This window comes from Crinia signifera, chromosome 8 (genome assembly GCF_055691185.1).
Source record: "Crinia signifera chromosome 8, ASM5569118v1, whole genome shotgun sequence".
Taxonomy (NCBI): domain Eukaryota; kingdom Metazoa; phylum Chordata; class Amphibia; order Anura; family Myobatrachidae; genus Crinia; species Crinia signifera.
The window spans coordinates 113,939,538-113,956,612 of record NC_139224.1 but is presented as its reverse complement, the minus strand read 5'-3'; the positions used below and the strand labels follow the sequence as shown (position 1 = coordinate 113,956,612).

At 45.5% G+C, this 17,075-nt stretch overlaps 1 protein-coding gene across 2 annotated transcripts in view; it reads right to left on the bottom strand.

Moving 5' to 3' along the window:
* The window catches only part of LOC146026399 (calcium-activated chloride channel regulator 1-like), a 119,301-nt gene extending 109,192 nt beyond the window's left edge, over positions 1 to 10,109 (bottom strand). For both annotated transcript variants that reach the window (XM_083157043.1, XM_083157042.1), the window contains exon 1: positions 9,989 to 10,109. The gene's annotated coding sequence lies outside the window, so the exon portion shown is untranslated. The remainder of the gene's footprint in view (positions 1 to 9,988) is intronic.
* Between the last annotated feature and the right edge of the window lie 6,966 nt (positions 10,110 to 17,075).

The following is a 17,075-nucleotide window of genomic DNA, read 5'->3' as shown; positions in this document are numbered from 1 at the left end:
ACCAGCCCCGGACTCTTGGACCGGTCCTGGTTCCAAAAATACGGGAGACAAAAAATCTGGGGGTCCCCCGTATTTTGAAACCAGCACCGGGCTCCAACAGCCCGCGGTGTCATGCCACAGCCGGGGGACACTTTTTATACAAGGTCCCCCGGCCAAAACATGAGCACCGTGGCTGGTCAGCCTTGGACGGGGTACCTGGAGGAGTGGGGACCCCCCCAATAAAGGGGTCCCCCCCCCCCCAGGCTTCACCCGTCCAGGGCTGAAGCCCGGGGCTGTCACCGGCGTCCGTGGCCAGTGGACGCCGGCCTGATAGGGTTAAATCCATCATACATATCATTACATTGCTTTTTACCGGCGAACTACAAGTGCCAGCAGACCTCCCCCGCATGCTGGGACTTGGAGAACCACAAGTCCCAGCATGCAGGGCATTAATGGGCCCGCTGGGACTTGTAGTCCACCTGTAAAAAGAATGTTTATAAAAAACACACACACAGAGAAGTACAAGTTTATTACACACACACACCTTAATTTTACACCAGCATACTTACCATTCCTGGATCCAGCGCTGGTCTGGCTGCTTCACAGCCGGCTCCCCCCGCACTGACAGGCAGCGGGGAGAACCGGCTTTCTCCGTTGCCTGTCACCGGCTTTCTCCGTAGCTTCTGTAGCTCTGTCCGAGTGCTACAGAGGCTGAGAGCGCGATTGGCTGAGCTACAGTATGCGTCTCCATGGAGACGCATAGCTCAGCCAATCAGGACTGAGCTATGCGTCTCCATGGAGACGCATACTGTAGCTCAGCCAATCACGCTCTCAGCCTCTGTAGCACTGGGACAGCGCTACAGAAGCTACGGAGAAAGCCGGTGACAGGCAACGGAGAAAGCCGGTTCTCCCCGCTGCCTGTCAGTGCGGGGGGAGCCGGCTGTGAAGCAGCCAGACCAGCGCTGGATCCAGGAATGGTAAGTATGCTGGTGTAAAATTGAGGTGTGTGTGTGTAATAAACTTGTACTTCTCTGTGTGTGTGTTTTTTATAAACATTCTTTTTACAGGTGGACTACAAGTCCCAGCGGGCCCATTAATGCCCTGCATGCTGGGACTTGTGGTTCTCCAAGTCCCAGCATGCGGGGGAGGTCTGCTGGCACTTGTAGTTCGCCGGTAAAAAGCAATGTAATGATATGTATGATGGATTTAACCCTATCAGGCCGGCGTCCACTGGCCACGGACGCCGGTGACAGCCCCGGGCTTCAGCCCTGGACGGGTGAAGCCTGGGGGGGGGGACCCCTTTATTGGGGGGGTCCCCACTCCTCCAGGTACCCCGTCCAAGGCTGACCAGCCACGGTGCTCATGTTTTGGCCGGGGGACCTTGTATAAAAAGTGTCGGGGGACCCCCAGATTTTTTGTCCCCCGTATTTTTGGAACCAGGACCGGTCCAAGAGTCCGGGGCTGGTTTCAGAAATACGGGGGACCCTATGCTTTTTGTCCCCCCGTATTTTTGGAACCAGGTCCGGCTCAATGAGCCCGGGGCTGGTTATGCTTAGGAGGGGGGACCCCACGCCGTTTTTTTTTTTATAAAAACACTTTTACACATTTTTATTAACAGAACCATGCACAGATCTCAATGATCTGTGCATGGTTCTGTCAAATTCGCCTGTCAGAACCTGGTCTATTTTTTTTGCGATTTTTGGTAACATTGACCAAAAATCGCACCCTATTACATTTGCGAGTTGTATACTTTATAATGGGAAAACATCTGGATGCGAATTGAAATGTGACTAAAAATCGCACTTCTAAAAGTGCGATTTCGCGGTAAAAAGTGCGATTTTTTACCGCGATTTTCAACCTATTAAATGTGCGATTTTCGAAAAATGTGCGATTTCGGCCGTTTTTGACCAAAAATCGCACATGTCTAAAAAATCACACCCTATTACATTTCGCCCACGATGTTATTTTCCCCCAAGAATTACAGTTTAAGCATGGGAACATGACAGCATATGTGAAGTCTTTAAATGAATATTTAACTGATTTGCATTTTCAAGTTTTTTTTTTTTTAAGTAACCAAAGCCCAGAACCAGAACCCCATGCACTAAAGATTTGAGATTGGGTCTATGTTAAGAGACACGTGAGATCTTCACTGGAACCAAGATATGATGGTCCGTTCCAAGTGTTGCTGACGACCCCAACCTCAGTGAAAGTGTTTGGAAAAGAGACGTGGATACACTCCTCCTACAGTTGAACACGAACCAGATCACCTACCCACGCAAAGTTAAGTTGTCAAAATGATAACGCACCTCAGGCCAGACCATCTGCCCTGGTGGAAGTTAATGTGTTTCTCAACTGTGTTAGCGTACCATAGCCAGAGTAATCCCAGCTATAAGAATAATAGAAAAACTAGGGGTAAAAGACACCATGGAAGCAAAGCTCCCGAACAGATTAAATAAGAGAGAATTCAGGGAAAGAGGCAGTCATCATAAATCTTACCACTCCCTGTTTAATACTGGTTTGGGTACAATGGTAGGGGTAACTATAGGAAACATATTTACTATAGGGATCGCAGGGACCGCTTTCAATGACAGACAAGTTAGTGACAGCCAAATTACTGGACAAAATAACCAGGATATATGATGATAGTTTTGACCTAGTACTGGAGGAAAAATGGTTAAACGAGAAGTTAGGGCTAACCGTATGGTACTAGACTATCTTACCGCCAAGGAGGGGGGTTTGCGCCTGATAGTGGCAGAAGCTTGCTGTAATTACCTCAATCAGTCTGACTCCATAGAGAAAGCCATTGAACATCATCTAGATATGGTCAAAACTCTTAAAGAGGAATTTGCAGAACAGCACAAGGGTAATTGGTTATTCGCTGAGGATAGTTGGTTCAGTTGGTTAAACCCATCCAATTGGTATAAGGGTATGGGAGGATGGTTTATGGGAACATTTTCATGGTTAGCAAAAATTATATGCGTAATTCTGCTTTTCTATGTATTAATCAAGCTTTGTTTGTATTGTTTTGCATGTACTGCCAAGAAAATTAAAAAACACAATAAGAGAGCACAGAAAAAGAAAGCTGACAAAAACAATGATCATCACAACATTTGTTTGATCCATTGTCAGTATGATGATGCTGAAGCTATGGATAAAGCTGTGAAAGCAATCTACCTGGAAAGAGAACAAGAACCTGTTTAGTGGTCCATGTGACAGCGACCTGAACTCTCTGTCCGTGCGGGACGGCATGTTGCCTTCCATGTGGTCAGGGTAGGCCCATGGGAATAGAACATACTTAATCAGGGCATCGCCTGGTCTGATTGGCAGAGAGGCTCAGGGCAAATAACGTATATTGTCCCTAAATAGAATCAATAGAAGGGACTGAGAGAGGCAGATTGCTGGTTATTCTATGTAGCTCCATATACGCCATTTTGTATGCATCATATATGTAATGTATTGTTTTTCTCATTATAATTAGTTTAGCTTAGAGTTTCGTTTCTTGAAGGAGACTCGTAAATCTTTTATAAGGGGCACAACGTTTATCTGTGTTTCTGGCTGTACGCCCAGGAGATGTGGGGGAACCAAATCTCAGTAGTGATGTGAACAAGCTGGGGTGTGACAATTAGTGAATTGTGTATAGGCAAGTAGAGATTTATGTTATGGAATGCAATTATATGTGTGAAACCCATTATGTAATAGATAAGAAAACGAATAAATGTAAGCATTAGACTAATAAACTTCAGAACATCTTTTTGACACTCCAGAGTGTGTGTGTTGATTTGATTATTCTCCTGCTAGCAGTAAAGGAACACAGGTTATTGATCAAATCCCGGAGACTAAGGACAGGCAGTTGTTAGAATCCCCTCACTGAAGGTTCAGGATGGGGGAACACCTCTAACAGTCTTGAGACTGAGAAATCACTGACAAACGGTATCCTGCTAGTCAGTGATTTCGGGGATGGTTCCATAAGTTGATTCCTGGACATCCTGGACAAGTGCAGTAATTGTATCACCTGCTCTTTCATGATCGTATGTAAGTCCTTTCGCCATCCACATTGTGACCGTTCATATGATATTAGGCATGTCCTTTCATGCAATTCTTCATATGTAGTGTACATTGTCACATGCCCTTGCGGCTTAATGTACGTTGGCCAAACCTCCCAGAAATTTAAGGAGAGAATGGCCGCTCACCGGTCCTCCATCAGCCTTACACTAAAGGGTAAGTTGGTGGACCAGCCTGTGCCTAGACATTTTAAAGCTGCGGGACATTGTTTAGAGGATTTGAGATATTTCATGATTGACCATGTGCCCCTGTCTATGCGTGGGGGTGACAGGGTCAAAACTTTGACGATCCGGGAATCTTAGTGGATCTTGCGTTTAGGGACCACCATACCGGGTGGCCTGAACGACAAGATAAACTGGAACTCCCTTACTTGATATCTGTATATTTATGTTTTACAGTGTACCATGATTATATGCAGTAGTCACTGAGTTTTGATTATGTTCTCTTTGATGTATTTCAGTCAGTACAACCCTACCGCTGAGTGTCCCCGCTGATCCAGAGATGCCAGGTGCCCGAAATGACATGCACAGTCGGTGGAACGCTGCGTGGGCCTGGTGGAACGCAAGCATTGCAGTTACCAAGGTACGGCTGCTGCTGGGACCGGAAGTGCGCTGTCTGATGGTTTCTGGCACTATGGAGGCAGCGTGCAGGGATGCTGTGGTATGGTGAGTACAGGGGTATATGTAGGGGGGGGGGTGTTTGTCTTAGTCTGTGCTGTAGGATTTCTGAGGAAGGGACTACGGTCCTGAAAACGTGTTGTTTGGATACAAGTCTCCTGAGTACTCTTTCTTTTTGGACTGTGTACATTTCTTATAGTGGCACCGGAGCAGTTGTTATACTAGAGTGCCGGCAAGTGTGGACACTATATATATATATATATATATATATATATATATATATATATATATATATATATATGAAAGAAAGGGGGGTTTCAGAGGGTGCTAGAATAACACAGCAATTTAGATAAAAGAATTGTATTTAATACAAAAGGATTAAGAATGAAATTTCACATGAATCACCCTATATCGGGTGTAACAAATAAACACAAACACAAGTGTTACAACAATATGCCACTTCTGGTGGGTACATGAATTGCTCAAAAGATGTTCACAAATGTATGCACAACTCTGGTGGGTTGATGGTGGAAAGCCCAATGCGTTTCGTCATTCTCATGACTTCATCAGGAGCAACAGAGCAACCGATACAGCTATGTCAATCCGAATCAAAAATATATATCCAGATAGAGTTTCTCATAGATAACCAGATAGGCAAACTCCAACAGAAGCAAAAGAGCTTGATTTTATCCAGAAACAAAAGGTGATAGGTTCAGTGGTATGAAACCCACACAATAATGAAGTCCAGAGGGAGTGTACACAGCTAGAGTCCACCTCAGTGGGATTTCCACCATCAACCCACCAGAGTTGTGCATACATTTGTGAACATCTTTTGAGCAATTCATCTACCACCCAGAAGTGGCATATTGTTGTAACACTTGTGTTTGTGTTTATTTGTTACACCCGATATAGGGTGATTCATGTGAAATTTCATTCTTAATCCTTTTGTATGAAATACAATTCTTTTATCTAAATTTCAGTGTTATTCTAGCGCCCTCTGAAACCCCCCTTTCTTTCTCATTTCTATTTCCTGCAGCAGTTGGGTGCGCCATTTAAAGTGACACACTAGGTGTACCATATATAACCGTAGGGTGCAGATATAGCCATCTGCATAACAGAGCACACTCCAGATTCAGATAATGTCCAAAAAATTGTAGCTTTAATACATTACCATTCAGTCAACGTTTTGGACCAAACACAAGGTCCTTTGTCAAGACAGCTTAACATGTCATTTGTACAGCAGGGCAGTGGGAATTTTGAGGTTAGCATCACAAACCACCTGCACATTAAGGAAGTGACACCCATGCCTATTCAAGTAGACGTGTCCCCTCATGTGCGGTGCCCGAAGCCCAATGTGGGTGCAGTCTATGGCTCCCAGCAAGTTTGGAAATGCTGAGAGCCTATAGAAAGCCACCTTAAGGTCCTGCCACTTGGACTCAGAACGTGAGAATCTGATGTATGTGCGCCACAACTTCTTCAAAGCAAGTAACACTTGATTGAAATGCTTAGAGAAAGTGGCTAGTGAGACCCCCAATGACCATGAGGTCACAGCCTGAGTGGAGCCTGTGGCCAAGAAGTAGAGGGCACACATTCATTTCTGCAGCCCAGACACTGCATAGTTGGTCCTCCCTCCTCCTGCGCAGCTCCTCCAAATGCACAAAATCACAAAGAGCCAACTCCAAACCAGAGCACAATCTCCATCTCAGAAACCCTCACAGGTGTCCTTAATGATGTTGGGGTATATATAGGGGAGTTTATGATTCAAAATGAAGACACCTGTGAGCAAATTAACCATTTGTGCACTTGAACAAAGTTGGTTCTGGGCCAATTCGCCCATCAGAACCTGGTCTGAAAAAAGTGAGATTTTTAGACACCTAAAAGTGCGATTGATCCGACGTAGTCCTGGTCTTCTGCCAAATGCCTGCGATTCCGGTAGTTTCCCGCATCGGACTGAGGAGAGGCGCAGAGATCTTTCTGGAGCCGAGAAATGCCGGAATCGCCGGCATTTGGCAGAAGACCAGGACTATGTCGGATCAAGAGGACAGATCGGAGGAGGACCTGGGTGAGTTGGATTTCCTTCCACAGATCCCCATGGATCACTTCGGAGCCGGACGCCGACACGTACACCACCAGACATGGACCCGGACGCTGACATGGACCCAAACGCCAACATGGACCAGGACTAGGACACCGGACCAAGACCCAGGGACCTACTGTACCTAGATAAGATAGGTAAGTATCAGTATGTATGGGCTTTGGATGTATTAAAGTTGTATTTTTATTGTGTGTCAGTGTGTTTATTTGACTATTTTTATTACTGTGGAACTACAAGTGCCAGCTGGCCCTTTAATGCCCCACATGCTGGGACTTGTGGTTCTCCAAGTTCCAGCTTGCGGCGGGAGGCTTGCTGGGACTCATCGTTCCATAGTATTAAACAATAGTTTACATTTTTTTTTTTACACTGAATCAGCTCGATGCCCACCGCCCAGGGGCATCGAGGACAGCACCAGGCTTCAGCCTGGTCAGGTAAGTCCTGGAGGGGGGGACCCCTTTATTGGGGGGGTCCCCACTCACCCAGGGCCCCTGGCCAGGCTGACTGGTCGGTAGGGTTAATGCTTTGGCCACGGGACCTTATATAATAAGTATCCCCTGGCTGTGGCATTACCCTGCTGGCAGGTTGGGCCCGGTGCTGGTTCTTGAAATACGGGGGACCCCAAGTCAGTTTGTCCCTGTGATTTTATGAAACCAGGACCGGCTCTTTGAGCTTGGGGCTGGTTATGCTCAGGAGGGGGGACCCCACGCCGTTTTTTTCCAGTTTTTTTGGAGATTTAACCCTTTCACAATGATCTGTGCATGGTTCTGTCAAATTCGCCAGTCAGAACCTGGTCTCATTTCTTGGCGATTTTAGGTAATGTTTACCAAAAATCGCACCCTATTACATGTGCGATTTGTATACTTTATAATCGGAAAACATCTGGATGCGAATTGAAGTGTGACTAAAAATCGCCACTTCAAAATGTGCGATTTTGTGGCAAAAAGTGAATCATACCCTATTACATGTGCGATTTTTGGAAAATGTGCAATTTCACCCATTTTTTACCAAAAATCGCACATGTCTAAAAAGTCGACCCCTATTACATTTTGCCCATGGTGTCAGGAGAATCTGAGTCTGACAGGTCACCCTTCCATGTGCATTAGCAGTGTGCAGACATAGGTGGAACATCTATTTCAGCAGGATCATTTGCACTTGGCATGGGATGTTGTATATCCATATAATAATGATGACATCTGCGGTGGATAAACCTGCACAGATTTTTCTATGCAATCTTTGCATTACCATAATGTAGTCATGTGCAGCCAGATGGAAAAGTACACGATGGGTTGGGTGTAAGTGTATCTGATGCAATATAATAACATGTAGATGAATGGTTAAATACTACAAGCTGCCTCTTGATTGTTATTGTGCATGACTCATCAGCCCCAATAACATCTCATGTCTATGTTGTTGTGCATGACTCATCAGCCATAATAACATTGTCTGTGTTATCATGCATGACTCATCAGCATCATTAACATCACATCTGTGCTACCCCTTTCAGACAGAAAAGTCTGAAATTCCCGGCAAATACACAGCATTTCAAATGGTGTGTCATTTTGCCAGGAGCAGCCTGACCCCCCTTCACACAGAAGAACAAATTACCGGGTTGAAAATTTCTACCCGGTAATTTGCTGAATAACACGAGTATTTCTTCTGTGTGAAAGGGTCAACCCGGGTCATAAATCCTGTGTCCTCGACCGTGGTCAATTCCAGGGTCAGAGACACATGATTTATGACACGGGTTTACCCTTTCACACAGAAAAAGTACCTGTGTTATTCACGAAATTAGTAGAACTGCTTAACCCGGTAATTTCGTTTTCTGTCTGAAAGGGGTATTATTGAACATAACTCATTAGCCACACTCTAATTGTCTGTGTTATCATACATGACTCACCAGCCACAATAATATCACATGTCTATGTTATTGTGCATGACTCATCAGCAACAATAACATTGTGTCTGTGTTATTGTGTATAACTCACGAACCACAATAACATAACGTCTGACTCACCAAATTAAAATGTCATGTTAATTTGCATGTACATATTGTTTACCTGACTCTCTAAAAGGTACTGCTATAAGGGGTACTGCATATGCCCAAGTTTGTTACTGTGTTAATGGAGTGTCAAAGTGTTGTACAGCTGTACAGTACTTATCTCAGGGGAGAGTCCTTATCATATCGAATGCTGTTTATCTTCTATTACTTTAGTAGCAGGGCAGGGTGCTGACCGCCTGGCAGGGAACCCCCTCATCACTGAGCAAGACACATTCTCTCCCCCCACCCCCATCACCAAGCAGGGCACCCCCATCACCGGGCATTGCACATTATTCACCTCCCCCCCCCCAGTAACTGAGGTGTGAATAGGTCTGTGCTTGTATGTTCTGCCTCAGCCCCCTGCAAGCATGGACAGGTACCCGGCAGAGCTGGGGGAATGACCTGGCAGGTGGGGGTGTTGGCTGGCAGCACCAGGTAATTACAGACTGGCAGGGAGTAGCGCGACACCCCCCTGACAGCATTCACCTTGACCTGCCGCCACGGCACCGGACTCTCCAGTGTCTGCCTCAGCCCCAGCAAGGCGGCAACGTGACCTCAACAATCAGGCTGTGGCCACAGACATGCCCCAGGCCGGGCAGCGTGTTCACACAGGAAGCCCACATGTAGGAGCGGGGAGCTGGTACAGCATCGTGTCCTGGGACTCACCGCAATGCCTGGAAATGTAGCCTCCCCTGAGGTGCTCCTCACACGCCGTTCTCAGCAGTGGATATCAGAGGATTGTCAGGGGGGGCGGGTTGCAGCTGGAAGAGCTGACACTCCGCTGAACTCGTCTGCTGAGAGCGGCATGTCAGCTCTTCAAGCTGCCTTCCGCCACGCTGACACGCCACTCTCAGCAGAGGCGTTCAGTGGCAAGTCAGAGCTGTGGGGGAGCTGGAAGAGCTGACAGCCACAGATAATACATTGCTCAGCTCAGAGGCACCAGAACATTTTAGCCATCTAAAATGCTATATGTACATATCCCCTATACGCTGCACTACATCACTTTACTACATCCACTCTATACTCCGCACTACATCACTACATATCCCCTATGCACTGCACTACATCACTGTACTACATCCACCCTATACTCCGCACTATTACACTACATCCCCCCTATATGCCAAACTACATGACTGCACTGCACTACATTCACCACAATAATGCATACTTGTGCCATCCTCCACATGAACTTACCACGATGAAGTCTTCTCTGTGTTCTAAGAGCCTCAGAGTAGAAAAAGGGCAACCCTGCCACATGTTAGATTGTAGAGAAGACATGGCCTCCCAGGAGAGCAGAAGGGGAAGGAGCTTGTTCCTCTGACCTGCCTGGGACAGAGCAGCAGGATACAGGGAAGCAGGAATACTGGTGAGCCAGTATTAAAAAATAAAAAAAAACATAAAAAAAAAAAAAAGATTGCAGTCCCCAATTCCTGCCATATCTTCAGCACTTCCCTTACCATTCGTTCCAAACAGTATTCTAGCATGCAGTTTGTATGCAAACAACAACAGGATAATGGAATCTACCCAAGCATACAATCAATGGATATAAAATATCCTAGCTAGATATCATTAAATGGTCTGTTTTTCGAGCAAACATCAAAGACCATTACCCCACGGCCTGACCCGTCAACATAAGACGGTCTAATGAAAAACATAGAAAGAATGTACCATAAATAAAGGGAAAACCCCTTTTTCTTTCTTCTCTCTCCCCAAATCTTTATTTTTTTAATATGTTCTCAATATCTTTCTATGTAGCTCTTTTTAGAAACACAAATTTCTTGTGATACACATTCATATTCAATGATTGCTTTTTCAGTTTAGGGTCAAATTATTTATGCAGTTAAGATATACCAGTTAATGATATTGACACAGGCAGTAATGCAGGAGACCAATTAAAGACCAATTAAGGTCTGCAGCAATGCTGGCAGCAAGGCAAGAGACCAAATAAAGACCAATTAAGGGCTGCAAAACTGAGGACACACCCGCCCCTGACTCATTAGTATACAGGAAGGGGTAGGTATATAAGGGACTTCCGGGCACTCACCTGGTTGGTCCTGATGAAGCTGGTGGCGACACGCGCGTTGACCAGACACACTTAGTGTGTGAAATATCCCCATGTCCCCTTCCCCCATGAAATGTATTTTGATTGATGTATAGGGCGTTACAGTATCCACTCACAGAAGGTGCATCTGATAGGAGCTGTGGGGTCAGAACCTGACCACGGTCTCCCAAGACTTAGATGTGATTACAGCACGCCAGTGCAGATACAGCACCCGGCCGGTGTGTCCCTCTGTTAGGCGCAGTGTCAAGTGACGGAGCGCGACGCGGGTCTGCGAGTTGGAGAATCACAGCCTCACCACTGACTGTGATCTCCCCACAGACACCGATGCACTACCAGCACAGGCGGGAACAGCGGCATACATACAAGCCACTTTCCCTGCGGAGAGGAACCAAACAAACGGCAGAGAACACTAACAGCCGATTTGTGTTCCCAATATCAGATCTAACGGGTACACTTTAGATGTGAAATACGGCACGTATACTACCAGCCGGCCCCATAGTCTGTTATTATTTAAGACTGTGCTACACACTGCGCAATATCTGTGCAGATACTAGGCGGCAACCCCTTTAAAAGGACCAAACAGACATATTTACTTTGCTGTCCTAATTTATCTGCACAGTCCTTGGGAGCAATCTGTGTTATAAACTAATATTAAATAAAAGTAACTTAATTAAGTGAAAATTGTAACAGATTTGTTCATTTTCATGAGTGGGTACACACTGTAAGATATACAGCAACACGCACCTAATCTAGCAATTACACTGGGAACAGGACATTGGGGTTCAATTTGAGAGGATCTATATCCCCTTTTTTAAAAACACTTTGTTTCTTCCTCTTTGCCTCCTTGGCAATTGTTTTTATATGTCGCAAATCTTAAAATAAACAATTAAAGGTTACATTTTATTAATTTTTCTTGTCCTAACAGTGTGTCACATACATAACAGTCTTTCTTCTCTTTCCTTGTTATTGCTCAAATTACTGTTGAAGTGACAGCACACCCCACATAATAAAGTCTATGAATATTGATTGAAACAAGGGGTTACCTTATAAACACTGCCAGTGCGATTGTTCACCCCCCCTCTTTTTGTAGGATACAGGGAAGGCTGGGACTGGGCTGACTGAGGGGAAGGGGGTGGGACTTGCTACTATGACCCAGCTGGGACAGAACAGTGTACAGGGAAAGTTGGGACTAGGCTGCCTGAGGGAAGAAGGGGGTGGGGCTTGCTCCTCCGACATGGCAGGGTACAGGGAAAGCTGGGACTGGGTTGCCTGAGGGGAAAAAGGGGGCAGGGCTTGCTACCCTGACCTGGTTGGGACAGAGCAGGGTACAGGCAGTGGCATAACAATGGGCCAGCAGACCTAGCCGGTGCTTGACCTGGTAGGATACAGGGAAAGCGGGGAGTGGACTGGGCTGCCTGAAGGGAAGAAGGGGAAGGGGCTTGCTACCCCGATATGGCTGGAACAGGGCACTGGGCAGGGTACAAAGAAAGTTGGGACTATGCTGTCTGAGGGGAGGAAGGGGGCGGGGCTTGCTACCCAGACCTGGGACAGACCAGACTGAGCACTAGAGATGGGCAAAATGGGTCACTAGCGAGAGTTGGGATCCAGCAGATCAGCCAGTGAAAAGATCCGTATATTTTAGGCGGATCAATGGTTCACTTTGAAAGAAGGGGTAATTTGATAATAACAAAGCATAATTTGTTTTACAATCATTTATTGCCATTTTTTTTTCTTTTTTTTTTTTTTAAATAGTGAGCTGAACAAATAAAAACATACATAACCGAGTAAAACACTGATCGATGGCTGGGTGCAGAATCGCCACCGATGGCAACCATCGATGGTGTCTGCACTGATGGCCATCCATAGCAGCAGCAGCCTTATTATTCTTTCTTTTACTTGCAGTAACAGCACTGAACTCAGTCTCCTGAGCTAGTACATCTTAGCTGGCACAGGTGGCAGTGCTGAGCATAGGCAAATGCAATGTAATGAAAAACGAAACTGAAAGTAAAAGAACGACGGATCACCTTTTTGGGATCGGCGGCTCCCTCAGTCTTTCATGGGATCCGTTCAAAAGACGACCCATCTGTACTGAGCAGAGTAGAACTAGGAAAGCAGACTGCGGGCTCTGTCACTGTGCATTTACTGCACTATCTCTTTGAAACCACTGTATGACAGGTCCCTCACTGCTCTTCTTGAATATAAATGAATTAGCCCAGTGTGGGGGGGAGTGTAGCCACTGAAAGATAAAGGGGGCTGTCCCACCATAAACTGTAGCGCCCCAATCTTCCCCTGCCTGGGACACTGCTGGGGCTACTGAGTTGAAGCCGTGCTTTGTGCTCACGATGCTGTTGCCTGTGTGACAGGCAATACAGATGACAGCAGCAACCTAGCAGAGCAGGGAGAGCGCCTCTGCCTCCCTGCACTGCATACTCTGCTCAGCGGCACAGGTGGGCGGAGAGAAGCAGGCGGGCAGCGGGATCCTGCTGCCTGTCAGTGCGGCAGATCTTAGCATCAGTAACTCCAGCACATCTTACCTTCCATTGTGCCTTTGCTGTACTACACAGGTGCCTCTCTAATCATCAGCATGTCAGAGTGGAAGGGGGGAGAGGAGAGGCAGGGCGCATTTAGATGTTTAAAAAACAAGCAGGGTACGGCGCCCTGCTAAGGATGCTTAGCGGGAACACTTTTACCTGTACCTGTTATCTTCAATGAAACTTACTCTTACAATGCACCTACCAACTTGTGGGCATCTGCCAATATAATAAACCTGGTGCACATGCAGGACCCCAAGTCGGGGTTTGTAGGCAGTGCTGCCACATGCGGTGGGCATGCCGCCCTCTCCTCTAGCTCTTGCAGTGTGTGGGGAGAGACACTTAGGGCCTTATTCGAGTTCACTCTTTCAGACAAAATCCTTCTTAGATGGACAAAACCATGTGCACTGCAGGGGGGCAAATGTAACTTGTGCAGATCTAATTAGATTTGGGTGGGGTTTTACTTCAAAGTGAGATCTATATTGCAGTGTTAAAATAAAGCAGCCAGTATTTACCCTGCAATGAATCACCAAAAAATCACCAAATCTATTTCTATCTGTACATTTTACATCTGCCCCACCTGCAGTGCACATGGTTTTGTCCATCTAAGAAGGATTTTGTCAGAAAGAGTGAACTCGAATAAGGCCCTATGTCTACTCCATTAGTTCTGTGGTAGCTGGGTTACTGCTTGAATATGCTCTGAACAGCAGCTAGTGAAGTGAGCTAATGGACCACCCTGGGCCATTTTCAGCAGTATTTCATGCAGTAGCCACCATATACTGCTCTAGCCCTTTATTGGAGAACCATCCATCTCACACCCACTTCCATCCAAAGACCTTGGAATTCCAGAGTACCCCATACCCGGACCAGTTTTTATTGTTATCTTCTTGGATCCCTGAAATTTGCAGCCAAATACATCTGGTATCAGCCGTACCTTAAGGACTGCCTCTTTTCCACCTGTTGGACTCGGTAATCCTCCACTGGGAAATCTCCGGGACTCCTAAAACTCATTCCCATAAGGTCATCCATAATATATGGTAACTATACACAGTGGTGTTGATTTGGATCAAAAATATTCTTTCCTTCCCTGATATTGACTGCTAGCTGGGAATATTCTTCTTGTTTAACATAATTTTATCATATTTTTTCATTGTGAGAATTCTCATATAATATTGTAATAAATTCACTCAGTAAAAACCGGAGCGCTGTATCACAATTTTCATATTTCTTGTTCTTGTACTTTTGGGAGCTTTACACCCTCCCGATACAGCAGCTATAGTTACACTGGTGGTTCCCTTCCTTTTTTAGTATGTCATGCAGTAGGCTAGACCACATGGAATACTGCTGCAGACAATGGACACAGTGCTCCGTGTGATTACAAAGTTTGTCCGGCCCTAGAAATGGCCCTGTACACACCGGTGTGCCCCCCGACCCAATTAGTTATGATGGCATAAGTGCCATTCAGGGGGCGGGTGAGGCATAGGGCACACAAGTTACAGGACTGTGCATATGCTAATGGTAACAAGCTAAACAGATCTCTCATCTGAATTTATGTGCCCAAATAAACTACTTTTATGTAAGCATTTTATGTTTTATTTTTTTGTACACATATACTGTATGTAATGTTCGCAAAGGTCTGAATTTGACCCCTTCCCCAATGGTGGGGGTCTGCTCACCTGCATAGGTGATAATGCGCATGGCAAACCCCTGCAGTGAGCGCCTCTGCTGAAAATTTTATTCACCAGGCGCTCACTACCTGATTGACAGGCAGAGGGCATTTCGGGGTGGGCACCCAGCGTTTCATGGGCATGCCCACAAAAACAGTGGGCGCACCCATAGAAATACTGGGCAGACAGCTGTGAATGCAGGTGTGCCCCTGCCTGTTCGGGGCAGGCGGATGATGTCACATGTAGAATCAAATAGAAGTGCCAGTACCTGGTACACCTCTCTGGCAGTGCCTGGCCTGGAAACTCGCACATGTACGCAGGAGAACCTGTTACTGGTGTCAGTAGTTTTAATCGGATGATCCCTTAATGGTGCTGTCATAAAGGTAAATGCTATTTCCGTTGTTTTCCTGCAATGTGATGTTGTTGGAAAGCTTACGACTCTCTGAATACAACCAGGACCGCTTAAAGAGCTGCCCCCGGTAAAATTGGGGCATGACCAATGGGATGGGGTGTGGCCAACGGAAGGGGGCATGGCCACACCCTGTAAAAAAACTATTTTGGGTTGTTGCACAGGCTGCTGCTGCAGATGCCTCTCCGCTCAGCACACGGCACTGAGCAGGGGAGAGAGGGTGTGCTGCTGCAGCAGCATCTGCTCTCTACTCCCACTGCCCGGTCAGACCCGGGTAAAAAGTACCCATTCCCCCTCTCACCGGGACTGAATACAACACAATAAAGAGACTTTCTTAAGTGGACCCTTGACCGGTGGGTTTTACTGGGGCAGGACAATCCTACTAGGGCAGGTTTGTGCTGCCTCAGTAATACCACAGAAGGAGCAGCCGATGCATTCTGCAGCAGCCCCTGCACTGGGGCTGCTGCTGCCGGCTTCGACTATTGTTTATAAAGAATTTCAGCAGTGTGTACAACTGTTGCATCATCCAAATGTTCTTTAATCAAAATGTTCTGTGCTTCTACATTGTGAGAAGCTGAACCTCTCACTTGCATCCAAATGGACAAATTCCAATGTATCGTTTACCACAGTGTCAGATGTCATCTTTGTTAAAGAATACTTGTACCCTTAGAGTGCACAAAAGTCCAACTTGAAAAAATATGAAAAATATAGCATAAATACGTACTGTCACTTTAAAATCAGCATGTCACCCTATACTGCAAAGGATACTGGATTTTAGAGAGCTGGATAGAAGCTGTTATACTGCAATAAACTGTTGCCGTTGAATCTGCTGGCCATACCTGTGGGAGATAGGAGTCCTCTAGAGAGGCTCAATATCATTGTGTCTACCATCGATGAAAAAGTTTACATCTTTCTATCGGTGAAACTCACTAATTCCAAAGGAACTGGCCAGATAAGCCATTCAGAAAATTATTTTATGGTACAAAATTAATCCTAAAAAAAAAAATAATAATAATAATAATAATAATAATAATAATAATAATAATTTGGGGGGCACTTAAGAATAATAAAAAAAAATCACCAGTAAAACTATTATCCTTTTTTCAGAGATTCCTCTTTTTTTAATAATTATCTAACACCGTTCAAGGGTCTCCTATCAAAGAATAAATCACTATTGTAGCATTAACAATATGGACCGCACAGGACCTCGCTTATGATCATAGGAAATCCTATATCAACCGGAAGCTTATAACTGTTATTCCCCTGATGAAGTCTTTTTAAAGACGAAACGCGCTGGGTCGTTTCTTCGTTTTTTGACTGTCTATTGAAGGATCAAATAATGCAATCGCTTGGATTAAATTTTCATCATTATTTTAAAATTGTTGGTTTTATAAGGACTGCGCATTGACAGATTGGCACCTCACCACTATTGGTGAGAAGATTGTGGTATTTTTTCCCTTGGACCTTGGGGAGCATTGTGGTTGGGCAGCCTATTGCACAGTTGTTCATATATTTCTGTTTATAGCGCGTGGAGGAATATTGCGGTTTGAGATATATATACACACATAGATACAAAGTATGTTACTTCTGAATGTGATTGTTACCTGCTTGT